Below are 15,112 nucleotides of genomic sequence, written 5' to 3'. Positions count from 1 at the left end.
AAAAAAAAAAAAAAAAGAAAAAAAAAAAATAGTTTTAGATTATATGTTTTCAAATTCGAACTTTTTTTATTATTTTTTTTTATAAATTTTTTTTTCAAATTTTCTTTTTGTAATTAGAAAATACTTTTTGAAACTATTTTTAAATTTTTTATTTTCAAATTTTTAATATTTATTTTTTATTTTATAAACTTTTAAATCTCAATTCCAAATCTCCAATCCTCAACTCTAAACACTAAAGTTTGGATTACTTAACCCTAGGGGTATAAGTGTATATTTATCTATTTAATGAAAATTTTGGTCATTTCGATCCCTTACTTCCTTCCAAACAGCTTTAAAATTAAAACCAAAGGATTATTCGCTTTGGAATAAGCTTGGTGCAACAAGCCGATAGTGTCCAGAGTGCTGATGCCATATCTGCTTATCAACAGGTATAAACTGTTTAATCAGAAAACTTGCCTAAGTTTCCATTGTCTCTGTTACTGTCTTGACTGTTTTGTTACCGGCAGGCGCTAGATTTGAAACCTAATTATGTTCGTGCTTTGGCAAATATGGGAATCAGTTATGCAAACCAGGATAGGGTTCTTGTTTATTTATTTCCTTGTGTTACAAGCAAATATCTGATGTTTAATGATTTTCTTACTTAAATATTGTATTATGCTATTGTGTGACAGGGGATGTACAAAGAATCAATCCCTTATTATGTTCTTGCCCTTGCGATGAATCCTAAAGCCGATAACGCTTGGCAATACTTGAGGCTCTCGTTAAGGTTTTTTTTTTTTTTTTTACGGCAAACGGTTATTCTATTACTCAAACTTGAGGTGGTGGCTCTCGTTATGGTTTGTGAACAAGAAAAGTTCAATTAAATCCCTCAACTTTTCTTAACTTTGCTAACTTTCCGTAGCTGTGCCTCAAGACAAAACCTAATCCAAGCTTGTGAGGCAAGGAACCTCGATGTCTTGCAGAAAGAATTCCCTCTGTGAGTAGTAGAGAAGCTATGCGATTCAAACCCTAAATTCCGAGTGGTCCTTACCCAGATCGATTTGTTTTACGGGCAGTTGCAAATCTTACCATGAAGATAAAATTAGAAGCTACATCAGTGAGTAAAACAAAGACGAGCAAAAAGCATAAACCTATCAAGCAGGCAACCGAAAAGTATGGATATCAGTATAAATGAGAAATGTTTAAAAAGATAGCATCAGTATAAAAAGAAATATATTTAGTATCATTTTAGTAATTTTATTAATATAATTACATTAATTGTTTTTCATATTTCACTCAGTTTAACAATTTTATTAATTACATTACTTTAACAATAAATCACATCATTAATTATATTACCATAATAATAATAGTGCAGATTTTTATTTATTAGTTAATCAACATTAACTTTGTGCCGATTATACAATAAAAAATGTAAAAAAACTGGGTTTTGCATATGGTTAAACGTTTAGTTGTTTGACTAAAACATTTTTATTTATTTTAGTTTCAATCGGTGAAAATTACGTAGCCAAAAATATTATTCAAAGAAATATTTTATGAATAAAATAATAACTTAAATCAAAATAATAAAAATTTATTACATTTATTGTCACTTAACTTTCACTCTATATAATTATTTTACTAAATAAAAAAAAATTCTTTCTATTTCATTTAAGTTAGCCAAACACATAGAAATTGTCATTTTTATTAGTTTATAAAATCAGTTAGGCATGAACATTAGTTGTCCATTAAGGTACGAATTGTTCTTTTCGTGTATCATTTTTTTTAATTAGGCCTCACTTAAATATTATAAATTTATGTGTGGATTTTGAGTTGGGTCATTATGAGTTTGGATGAGTTCGGTTCTGATTTCTAATGTATGGAAACCTAAAAATATCAAAATAATAAATGTATCTGAAATAGGTTCGGATATTTATACCAACAATAATCATATTACCAGATTCGGTCAAGGTTTTTGAATACAATTAGTTATATTACGATCCATCTAAAATATATAACACTAATTATGAAAAACAAATATCAATGTATATAAATGTAAGAACCAATACCCGTGCGGATGCGCGGATCAATCTCTTGTCTATATTATTAAAACTGAAGTACCTTTTGATACTGTTTGCAAACATGGATAGCAGTATAAATGAGTATTGTTTGGAAACATAGATATCAATATAAAAAATAATATAGTGTCATTTTAGTAATTTCATTAATATAATTACATTAATTATATTTCCATATTTTACTCAGGGCATGATTGGTTCAAACGCAGCGGCTGCGGTTGCGGGAATTTACGGATACGGATGGTTGCGATTTCTAACGGTTTTAAGAGATTTGTACGACTGGTTCTGCGGTTAGAAATTGGTGTGTTTGCGGGATACTTATTACTGGTTAACTACCAAATGCAGCAGCGGAGGAACCCCCTCACATGAACGATTTGTGTCAATGGATGTTAAACGTTCGGTTTAGTTTGTTTTACTAAAACTTTTTTTATTTTAGTTTCGATCGGTGGAAAATTACGTAGCCAAAACATAATTCAAAGACATGTTTTATGACTAAAATAATAATTTAAATCAAAATAATAAAAATGTATTACATTTATTGTCACTTAATTTTTCATTCCATATAATTATTTTACTAAATAGAAAACTCTTTTTATTTCACTTAATTTAGCCAAACACGTAAAAATAGTTATTTTTATTTGTTTATAAAATCAATTAGGCATGAACATTGACTATCCATTTAGGTACGGATTGTTCTTTTCGAGGTATCGTTTTTTTTAAATAAGGCCCATATTGAATATTATAAATTTATGTGTGAATTTTGAGTTGGGTCATTCTGGATCTAGATGAGTTCGGTTCTGATGTATATGAACCTAAAAGTATCTAAATAACAAGTGTATCTGAAACAGATTCAGATATTTGTACCAAAATAACAATATTACCCGATTCGGTCCAGGTCTTTTGAATACAATTAGTTATATTACGACACATCTAAAATATATAACACTAATTATGAAAAACAAATATCGTATAAAAATGTAAGAACCAATATCCGCGCGGATCAATCTCTAGTTACTATTACACTCGTAATTTGGTAGATACTGTATATAGTTATATACCAATACATTATCTATGTAGAGGTAAATGTATAACACGAAACTAGGTTAAGATCCGCGCCTTGCGCGGGATGAACATTATATATAAAAATAATTATATATATTATATGTTTTTACATGAAATAATAAATATATATTGAATAATTAAAAGTCATTAACTATTACATATATAATTAAATTGGTGCGAACATATAATTAAATCAATTTTATTAATCCAAACAATATTTTTTTTATCTATTTGATAGGATATGTAATTAACTTTTAAATGATATTAATATACATATTTTATTTTTAATATTATAATGTCTATTAAATGAAGCGTTCTACTCATATGATTTTTTGATCATTTGTATTTTTTATAGTGAAAAAACTTTAAATTACTGATGATAAAATTTTCATGGGATTAATAGTTTTAGTAATTTATATATTTTTTAAATTAAGTTGTCAATGTTCATTCAAATCTTTTATCAAAAAAATTGTTCATATTAAATTTCAAAACTAAAATATTTATGTATTTGATATTTTTATGATTTAATTTAAAATGATATATATATATATATATATATATATTAATCTTAATAATTATTTAAATTAGAATTTTTACTTATATGATTTTGTAATCATTTGAATTTTATCATTACAAAAAATTTAAACCATGGATCACAAATTTGAATGTGAGACTTATAACAGTTTTAGTAATTTATAGTCATTTTTAAAAATTCAAAATATAGCATATACAGAAAAATCTAAATTTTTATTATATGGTTATTGTGGTTGTTTAATTTATTTTAATAGTTTAAAATTAAACAAATATGATAGAAGATACACTAATTTTTTACTAAATCTTTATTATTCAAAATCATTAATTGTCATATATAGTTTAGCCGCATTAGGCAATTCCATAATTTTGTATTTAAGGAAATTATAAAGAGCATTAATAATGAATTTATGGTAATAAAAAGTTTATTATATAATTAGATGGACCAACATATTTCTTTAATGATTCTAAGAATCATCCTAGTGATGACACGTGACTACAAAAAGAAGTTGTAATGCTTCTCAAATAATATATAGGGGATTATTAAAGATAATTAGTCACTAGAGATTGATCCGCGCATCCGTGCGGGTATTGGTTCTTATATTTTTATACATTGATATTTATTTTTCATAATTAGTGTTATATATTTTATATGGGTCGTAATATAGTCAATTGTATTCAAAAGACCTATACCGAATCAGATAATATAGTTATTTTTTGTACAAATATCTGAACCTGTTTTAGATACAATTGTTATTTAGATATTTTTAGGTTCCTATACATCATAACCGAACTCATCCAGACCTAGAAGGATCCAACTCAAAACCCACACATAAATTTATAATATTCAAGCGGACCTAATTTCAGAAAAAACGATACCCGAAAATAGGAGTGTCAATTCGGGCTGGCCCGGCCCGGCCCAACCCTGCTAAGCCCGTAAATATTTGAACCTCACCTAGTCCATAAATATTTTGGGCCTATAATTTAAAGCACGGCTCTTATAGAGCTATAGGGCTTTTCAGGCATTTTCGAGCTTTTTGAAAAATAATTTGTCATTGTCATTTTCATCCTTTTAATACATTTAAATTTTTCATAAAAAATAGTTTCTTTTTTTTTAATATAAATTGAGTTTAAACTTTTCTTCTTTATCAAATGTTTTACTTTTTCGTATGCTTTAAAAACATATTATAAACAAACCAAATTTAATAAGATTTAAATAATCAAATATAAATTAAAACTAAGTATATAATAGAACAAAATTTATGATAAACATGGTCAAAAATTTCATAATTTTGTATTTTGAAATTTAAAAACATGTTGTACATAAAAGAAGAAGGTACATTTGCAAAAGTTTCAGTGTGACACTTGTAATGATCAAACAATAAAGTATATTAACAACTTTTTTTTTTATTAGAGTCTGAATAAAAATATTAAAAAAAAATATGTCAATACTAATAATAGTTTTAAGAACGATAATATTTGAAGCTATATTATAAAATTTTGGGTTTTCGGACCGGTCCTAGCCCAAACAGGCTTAGGTCCAAAATACCCAAAGCCCAAAAGACCCAATCTTTTTGGGCTTGTAAAACTAAGCCCAAGCTCGGTAATTTTTAGGGCTGGGCAGGCTCGGGTTGCAGGCTTCGGTCCTAATTGACATGTATATCCGGAAAGAACAACTCGTACCTAAATGAATAGCCAATTTTCATACCTAGCTGGTTTTATAAACTAATAAAAAAGATTTTTTTTTTTGGCTAAATTAAATGAAATAGAAAGAGTTCAATATTTACTAAAATAATTATATGGAGTGAAAAGTGACAATAAATGTAATTCATTTTTATTATTTTAATTTAATTTATTATTTTATTCACAAAAACAAACTTTTTTTCTATCAAAACAAAGGTAATATTCCGACTTCTTTGTTATCTACGACATCTGGGAAGCAATATAAAGAAGGTTTGGAGATATTTAGCTTGGAGAAATAAAAGACGTGGGAATGAAGTTTAATTTAGTAAATTTAGCTAATAATTTATTGCAAAGATTTCACCGAGAATCGAGACAATTACGTCTAACATAATTTTCCAAACTCTATATATTTTAAAGATATTTTCAGGAATAAAGTAATATTATGTTACTTTAGTTGTTTGATTAATTAATATCCACTTGGTAAGCCGATAGTCGGGGTAAAGTTAACCGGTAACTGTTGTAAATTTTTTATTTCGATTTTGGTTAAAAGCTTATGTTAATGAAATTACAAAGGGACATTAATTATCCTTGTTTACAAACAGTTTTCATTTAGTCTACTATCATTATTTCCAAACATTCTCAATGTGTACTTTAGCTTTAATAACATAGATGCTAATAATAATTCTTCGACAACATATATTATTTCCAGTTGGTGATCCGAAAGTTCGTAAATCTGATCTTTGTCCCCAGCCCTGGGCATCTGATGCCCAAAAGTTTTAATATGTTTGGATATTTAGAAAATTTGGTTCAGTTTTTATTTGGTTATTTTGGTTTTCAATTCGGTTTGGATAGTAAAATTAAGAACCAACTAATTAATATTTGAATTCTATTCAGTTCCGGTTCGGTTCTGTATTTTTGGTTAATTTAGATCAAAAATCATAAAATTTGAGTTTTTTCTAATTAAAATTTGCAAGATAATTTGGATAAAATATTATTGTAGGTATTTTTTGGGTATTTCGATTCATAAATAATATTTTAAAATTATTTAATTTTTAAAAATTTAAATATATTTATTATTTATAAATATATAAATTATATTATATAAATTTTGCTATATATTTGGTTTTCAGTTAAGTTCTAATTCGGTTTTGTTTTTTTTTGTTTTAGTGATATATGATCCACTCGAATAAATAATAGAATCCAAATCTGAACTGAACCTTGTTTTGGTTTGGTTCTTAGGTTTTGAATATATGTGCTCATACCTATTTATCATTGCTATTATGTTTCTAGTAAACCGGCCTTTTTAACCGAAATTTGGTCTGATTTTACCTTTTTTTTGAACAACTGGATATTTCATTAATTAAAAGCAAATGTTTAGATCCGCACAATACAGAAGAGGCCTTAAGGGCCCGAAATTTGGTCTGATTAGAATTTTCTTTACAGATAAAACTGGTGGGATTTCAAGGTTAATGAGATATTGGACCTAACTTCGACAGAATTTATCTTTTGTAGTCGTTAATCCAATAAAATTACGATGTTTATTTACTTTGTTATAAAGTTTTTTTTGTTCACAACTTTGTTATAAAGTTTACATGAGTAAAAATAAAGAGAAGTCGACAAAAGAGAGTAAAAATAAAGAGAAATGAGTAATTTTATACAGTAGAGTGGAATAAAGTTATGGATCCGAAATATACGGGTCATTTACGGTAATACGTGGGTGGGGTGGGTTTGTCCAAACTTGGGCACATTTAATGTCCAAACCCCAAAATTAAACTCTAGTTAATTTTAGCTGCAGGCATTGGAATACTCAAAACCCAACAAAAAAACTTAAAACTATACTGTATTTACATTTATTTTATTTTTGTCGGAGAAAAAAATTGCTCAGGCAGAGACGGGGAGAGAGATGCGGAGCGCGGTAAACAATGAGTGGCCACGTGGTTATATTTGATTAATTAAAAGGTTTGGTTTGTAACTTCATGCTACTTTCCCGGCAAGAAATCATGCAAAAACAGATAGTATTATTAAATCTTCAATTCATTCAAGAAAATGATCATTAAATTACATTTTAAATCCAACAAAAAATCAGATCGTACCAAACGAGTTGATTCTCTAAGATATGAACGATTACCTCTGTTTATTCTACTATTATTGAATAATTATTTATATTAATAATCAATATTGTTTTGGTTATTGTACATAATTTAAAACATGTTAAAACATCAGTATAATTAGGCATGGGACTTATTATCCGAGATCCGGATTCGATCCCAGATCCGCTCCGGATCCGCTCCGAAAATAGGATATCCGGGGTGGCCGGATCCGAATTCGGATAGTAAAATCTTGGATCCGTGCAAACCGAATCCGGATCCGGATATCTTAATTTTTAGGTCCGGATATCCGGATCCGGATCCGTGTTTTTAAAATACATTAAATTTTTAAATTTTATTAATATTTATATTTGATATATTAATATTTATACATGAATTAATCTTATAATATTATATTTTATTTTTTACAATATTATAAACATATATAAATATATTTATAAATAATTAATTTATGTATTATATTAAAAAAAATTAGTATTTTTTGTTTAAAAAAATTAGTATTTTTTGTTAAAAAATTAGTATTTTTTGTTAAAAAAATTATTTTTAATTATTTTGACGGATCCGGATATCCGCAGATAATAGAATATCGAGACGGATATCCGAAATCTGAATATGCGGAAACCACGAATCCGGATACCCTAAATTTCCCGGATATCCGGATCCGTCCCAGGGCTAAGTATAATACCAATGGTATACGATTATATCTCTATAATATTGTTTGAGAAGTCAGTTTCTTATGTGTCACGCTCACGTTAACTCTCATGGTGGTTGATTACGATGATACCCTTAATGAATTAAATATAACTAATTATCATTATTAAATATTTATTTTATATTATTTTTATTTTTTTATTTAGATTTTTTTTTTTCAAATAACCTATATAATAATTTGTTTTCATAAATTTAAAAAATGAAAATATCTTTTATTGTAGTGTAATTAATAATAAGGAAAGTTCAAAAAAATCATCTTGATTTTGAAGTAAAAATAATATCCCCTTTTAAAAAAATAATATTAAAAAAGATAATATATATTTTAAAAGTATTATGCATTTTATTTTAATCAATCTATTTCTCAAATTCTTTAAAAATAATTTAAATCACATAAACTAAGATATTTTTAATGATTAAAATTTAATTTAATCTTTTTATGTTCTCTTATATATTTTTCAAATAACATACTATATGATAAAGAAAATATTTATAAAACTTAAAACAAAAATATTTTTTATACATAATGTGATCTCATAAAAAGGAAAGTTTAGAAGAATAATTTTGATATTAAAGTAAAGAATTAATCTTCTCTTTTAGAATGTATCGGTTATGTTTTGATGCAATTTTGTACCTATCATCACTTTATTTTTATAATTTTATTTTTGAAAATTAACATATACCAAATTACTAAATCGTATAAAATTAACATAGTCATGGGGCTATTTACAACTAGCATTCATTAATATATATACACATCTAAGATGAAAACCAAACTAATGCAACGAATATAATAAATATGATTTGGTTGAATTAGGTTAGAAATAGTTATACTTGAATTTGACGGAATATATGTAACACAATATATCCATAAAATGAGTAACTAGACCAATCCAAAAATTGTATATAAAGTCAAACATTAAATAAAAATAATATCATGTATAATAATATTTTTATACATGTAAATTATAGAACGACTCAACATATTACTAAATAAATATGAAATTCTCAAATAATATTATAAATGTTTTAACCAACTATTACAATTAAGTATTATTGTTATATTTATTTATGTAACTTTGAATCGATCAACACTTTAGTTTACTTTAACTATTTGATTCTCAAAATAACATATATTAAATTATACATAATCTTACTAAAAATATATATATATACAAATCTAAGACAAGAATCAAACTACATGAAAATAACAAAAGTAATCAAAATTTTAATCTCTATAAAAAGATATCTTAGTTGAATCTAAAAAGTAATGTTATCTGATATATCCAAATAATAACCAAACAGTCAAGATATTATATATTCAAAAGTGTACGTCTAATTAAAATGACATAATGTTATTTAAAATAAACCATGCATATTGATTACAAATAAATAACATAATAATTTAAAAATTAAAACAAAATACTGATAAATTATTATAATGTAAATAAATTATTATAATGAATTTATTTTGTAAATATTTATATCCGTGCATGAGCACGGGAAAATCACCGACTAAGATAAATATGTGATACATGTTAGACTATTGCTATTAGCGACCCATCCACGAGTTCATCTACTTGGTGGATAATATGTGCAGCACTAACTTCTTACGAACATTCACCGCACTGCTCATTATTATTATCGGCAAATAGTGCCCCTGCATGTAGACTATCGATTTACTCATTTACATACCTGAAAATTCTCAAAATAATACATTTGCATATTTTCAAGCCGATGTAAACATAAAAATGCATGACCTAGTCGCTCTATCTTATATCTTGTAATTGAACTTTTTTTCTGAACTATCTCATGGATGACTAACAAATGTTACATGCGTGTGGGACTAAAAGCAACTTTTTTTTGTAGCTTCTCTTTATCAAGACACAATAATAGAGAACCAAACGAACCATATAGAGATTATATCATTACAACCAATAAGAAAGCGATCTTTTTATTTCCATTAATCTTTTGGTTGTTGAAGGATAAAATTATCATGAATTGAGCTTAGTTTTGTCGTCAAGTTGTGATATTGAAGCTGTAAAGTACTGAGCTTTTGATGATTTATGCTGTAAAGGGAAGAACTGTCGTATGATTAATAACTTGCTTCACTTTATATATAATTACTTTATTGTCTGCAACGCTATCTTTTGTATATATTGACAAATAACATGAAATATTTGTGATATTTTTGCAACAGAAAAGATTTCATTATTAGTTAACTATACAATTTGATCAAAAAAAAGTTAACTATATACACTATCCTAAAGGATCTAAAAAAGCGCATGTAATTTTATCGACTATAACGGGTCTAAATCATATTGTAATCTCGAAGTTCAACTGTCACTTGGAAATTGAAAATGTTTTTGGTTAGAAATGTAATTGATAAAAACGACTCATTCCATTTTGCAATCCTCTTTTGTCAAGTTTCAGTCTATACACCTGCTTCATGTTATATTAATATTATAACTTATATATCATAATGGCTCATACTAAGAACACGCATAGTCTATAGTTAAATCAACATTTTGATAATATATGATTTAACAAAAACAAAAACATATTAGTACTGCAGTGCGTTTACTAACTAGTTATATTGGTTGTTTTAACAAATTTGTTGCTTCTAAAATTCCACTACTTATTTTGTGTAGTTTCATTTATTATAACGTGGGAACTAATTTAATTGTTAGTGATGGTTTAATAATAAATGATCAGTGCAAATCTTAAGTTAGACGATTTGTGTCACATGAATGTCATTGTAGATCCTGAAATTGAGGTGGTCAATTTTTCCATGTGTATATTTGCTTTTTAATTAATTTTTGTACTGAAAAATATAATTTCTTGTTGCACGGAACAATAGCCGAAAGTCAGGCATTGATTCCACTTCGGGCATTGTCGTGGATAGATTTCTTATTTCATCTCGATATTTTTTAGCTTCATTGTAACTGTGAATTTTAAGTTTTCGGTTATGTTGGTTATATGTTTTTTTATTTTTAAACTTGTTGTTTTTACTAGACCTTTAAAACAAATACATGAAGACTTGTAAAAATAACTATAAAATGAGTGACAATTAGTATTTGAGTCTTAATGGGTTTTAAACGAATATACGTATTTTTTATAAGAAGACAATAGCATTGGCATGTTGACATTGAACATGTAAACTATTTTCATAAGACAAGAGGAGTGAGCAGGTGGAGATGTTGTTGCCGCCTTTGTGTATGTTGGGATTGTTTCTTGTATCTTCTGATGTGGTTGTGTTTGTTTCTCTTTTATTTGATGGGTAATATGTAAACAAAAATCATTGTTAGTTGTATTTATCAGAGTTTGTAACTTACTTTTCTTTTTTGTTTAGGTAATTTCACTAATCTTGGTTGTGTCTTCTTCGTAAGCATCTGCGAAAGTAAGTTTGTAACCTGTTAAATAGCTGGTCGTGTAGTTTGTATTTGTTTAGTTGGCTCAATGTATGTGTCGCTGAGTTTTAGTTGAGTTGATTGGTTTGGTATATTTGTTTTGAAGTTTATTAGTAAGATTAGACAAGAAGAGAGATGATCATTAATGATTCGTCTTTTTTGGGATTCTAGTTTTTGGTGTTTAGTATGTTTGGGTTATTGTGGTATCTTTTAAGCCGTAAAATAAAGATTTGTATAAAATTAGATTGATAAGTAAGAGAGATAAATAGACGACCACAAATATTGGGTATGAAATATTTGTGATGATTGATGTTAGCGCAATATAGACAATAATATAAAAGGAATTATGTGTTGATTTTTTCTTACGGATCAATGAGGAGACGAATAACGACTCGAGTTGTTTCTTTGGTGAGGTCAGAGCCCTGGACATAACGGATTTACCCAACTACATCTGCGAGTTTAAATATCAGTTATGATATCGAAGCATAATATAAACTCAGATACAATATGATAATATACCTATGAGTTCTAGGTTCGCATTCACTTAGAGATTGTCGAACAGTCTAATCTTGACTGGAAATTGATCTCAGGAGCACCCGTGATGACTTCATCAATAATGGTTAGTGAGATGAAACGAATGAAGAATGGATGATCAGTTATCTTGTACATGCTTGAGCACCTAGCAACCTCAAAACGATCGACTTTCACAATGGAATCTGCTTTCAAAGATGGCATGTAATGGTTAGCACGTTTGACGGGAGTAAACCCATGAATCACATAATCTGCAAATAATATTATTCAACAAAGAATCAGGAAATCGATGAAAAAAATTATGTTAAAAAAGTGTGATAGATCAAAGATTAACTTACCTTTTCATCAAGGAAGAGAACCGTGATTCCCACAAACTCCCTGTCTTTCTTGAAGTTCAGGGAATCCCAGAAGCAGAGGAAGCCAGAGGCTATGCTCTGACTACTACGACCAAGACGGAGAGACTCGAAGGTTGAGTGACGGACGCCGGGACGACGGTTTGAGGAACTGGAGAGTTAGAGAGAAATATTTTCTAGAAGATGGTTAAAGCTAAGAGGAATCAATGAGTTTTGTGGAGATGCAGATTGGGTTCATCAAAGATGAGAATCATATATATAGGGGTTACAAAGGGGCTACAAATCAGGAACATTTATGATCAAGCGATTTAAGATGGGGACATGAAGAGTTCACCGATGAAAAAATAGATTACGAACAGACACACGGCGCAACTCTGTAACTCAGAATTGTTTAAGACAATGATGAAAAGAACTCAAACTCAGGTTAAACGACAACAATTTATAATATGGAAAAAACTATAATTGTTTCAAACTTGAGCTTTTTTTCATATAACGTAATGAATCTCATTTAAAAATGAAACTCATAATACACTTGTAGGCCCGACCCTCAAAGAAAGCTGAAGAAACAAGGGTTTTCGACCTTCATAAATATATATTAGGTTCGGTCATCAATGTACAAAGTATCATTTAGCTTAGTGGTATAAATGTTGGTGTTTATATCTCAATAACCTGGGTTCGAGCCATGGACTTGACACTTTTTACTCATTTTAAAAGTAGGGCCCACACAACGCTGACGTGGCGCGCTGAGGAGTGAGCAAAAACTCAACTATTATAATATAGAAAACAATCGACTTTCACATTGGAATTTGCTTTCAAAGATGGCATGTAATGATTTGCACGTCTGACGGGAGTAAACCCATGAATCACAGAATCTGCAAATAATATTATTCAACAAAGAATCAGAAAATCGATGAAAACAATTATGTTAAATAAGTGTGATAGATGAAAGATTAACTTACCTTTTCATCAAGGAAGAAAACCATGATTCCCACAAACTCCCTGTCTTTCTTGAAGTTCAGGGAATCTTAGAAGCGGAGGAAGCCAGAGGCTATGCTCTGACTACTACGACCAAGACGGAGAGACTCGAATGTTGAGTGACGGACGTCGGGACGACGGTTTGAGGAACTGGAGAGGTAGAGAGAAACATTTTCTAGAAGATGGTTAAAGCTAAGAGAAATCAATGAGTTTTGTGGAGATGCAGGTTGGGTTCATCAAAGATGAGAATCATATATATAGGGTTTATAGAGGGGCTACAAATCAGGAACATTTATGATCAAGCGATTTAAGATGGGGACATGAAGAGTTCACCGGTGAAAAAATAGATTACGAACAGACACGCGGTGCAACTCTGTAACTCAGAATTGTTTGAAGCAATGATGAAAAGAACTCAAACTCATGTTAAACGACAACAATTTATAATATGGGAAAACTATAATTGTTGCAAACTTGAGCTTTTTTCATATAACGTGATGAATCTCATTTAAAAATGAAACCCATAATACACTTGTAGGTCCGACCCTTAAAGGAACCCGAAGAAGCAAGGGTTTCCGACCTTCATAAATATATATTAGGTTCAGTCATCAATGTACAAAGTATCATTTAGCTTAGTGGTATAAATGTTGGTGTTTATATCTCAATAACCCGGTTTCGAGCCATGGACTTGATACTTTTTACTCATTTTAAAAGTGGGTCCCACACAACGCTGATGTGGTGCGCTGAGGAGTGAGCAAAAACTCAACTATTATAATATAGACATATTTCTTGTTTCATCTCAATATTTGTTAGGGTTATTGTAGCTGTGAATTTTACGTTTTGGGTTGATCATTGTTTTTTAAGTTTTTTATTGTTATAGGGTTAGAGTTGTGATAATATACTGTGTATGCACTGTTCTCCACTCATGAAGGACTAAACTGTGTTAGTAATGTGATTGATATAGTTCGTGTTGTTGTTTGCTGTGTCACTGAGACTTATTGTTTGTTTGTCTTTTTAATTTGTTACTTGTATTGTTGAGATTACATAAATTATATTAAGGTTGTTGAGAGTACTTTTTGTTTCTGGATATTTTTTTCTCTAGTTTAGTTGTGTAAGTTGTGTGTATTCAGTAATAATTTTTTTTTTATTCTTATTATGTTGGTTATATGTTTTTTTACTTTTAAACTTGTTGTTTTTACCTGACCTTTAAAACAAATATATGAAAACTTGTAGAAATAACTTTAAAATGAGTGACAATTAGTATTTGGATCTTAATGGGTTTTAAAAGAATATATGTATTTCTCATAAGAAGACAATAGCGTTGGCAAGTTGACATTGAGCATATAAGCTATTTTTATAAGACAAGAGGAGTCAGCAGGTGAAGATGTTGTTGCCGCCTTTGTATATGTTGGGATTGTCTCTTGTATCTCCTAGTGTGGTTGTGCTTGTTTCTCTTTTATTTGATGGGTAATATGTAAAAAAAATTATTGTTAGTTGTATTTATCAGAGTTTGTAACTTACTCTTCTTTTTTGTTTAGGTAATTTCACTGATCTTGGTTGTCGTCTTCGTCTTCTTCGTACGCATATGTGAAAGTAAGTTTGTAAATTGTTAAATATTTGGCCGTGTAGTTTATATTTGTTTAGCTGGCACAATGTATGTGTCGTTGAGTTTTAGTTGAGTTGATTGGTTTGGTATA

The 15,112-nt window shown here is 28.5% G+C and overlaps 1 pseudogene; it reads left to right on the top strand.

Moving 5' to 3' along the window:
* Positions 1-980, top strand: part of LOC106323400 — an 8,287-nt pseudogene extending 7,307 nt beyond the window's left edge.
* The last annotated feature ends 14,132 nt before the right edge of the window (positions 981-15,112 follow it).

Source organism: Brassica oleracea, chromosome C2, assembly GCF_000695525.1.
Source record: "Brassica oleracea var. oleracea cultivar TO1000 chromosome C2, BOL, whole genome shotgun sequence".
Taxonomy (NCBI): Eukaryota; Viridiplantae; Streptophyta; class Magnoliopsida; order Brassicales; family Brassicaceae; genus Brassica; species Brassica oleracea.
This window is presented reverse-complemented; position numbering and strand designations above follow the sequence as displayed.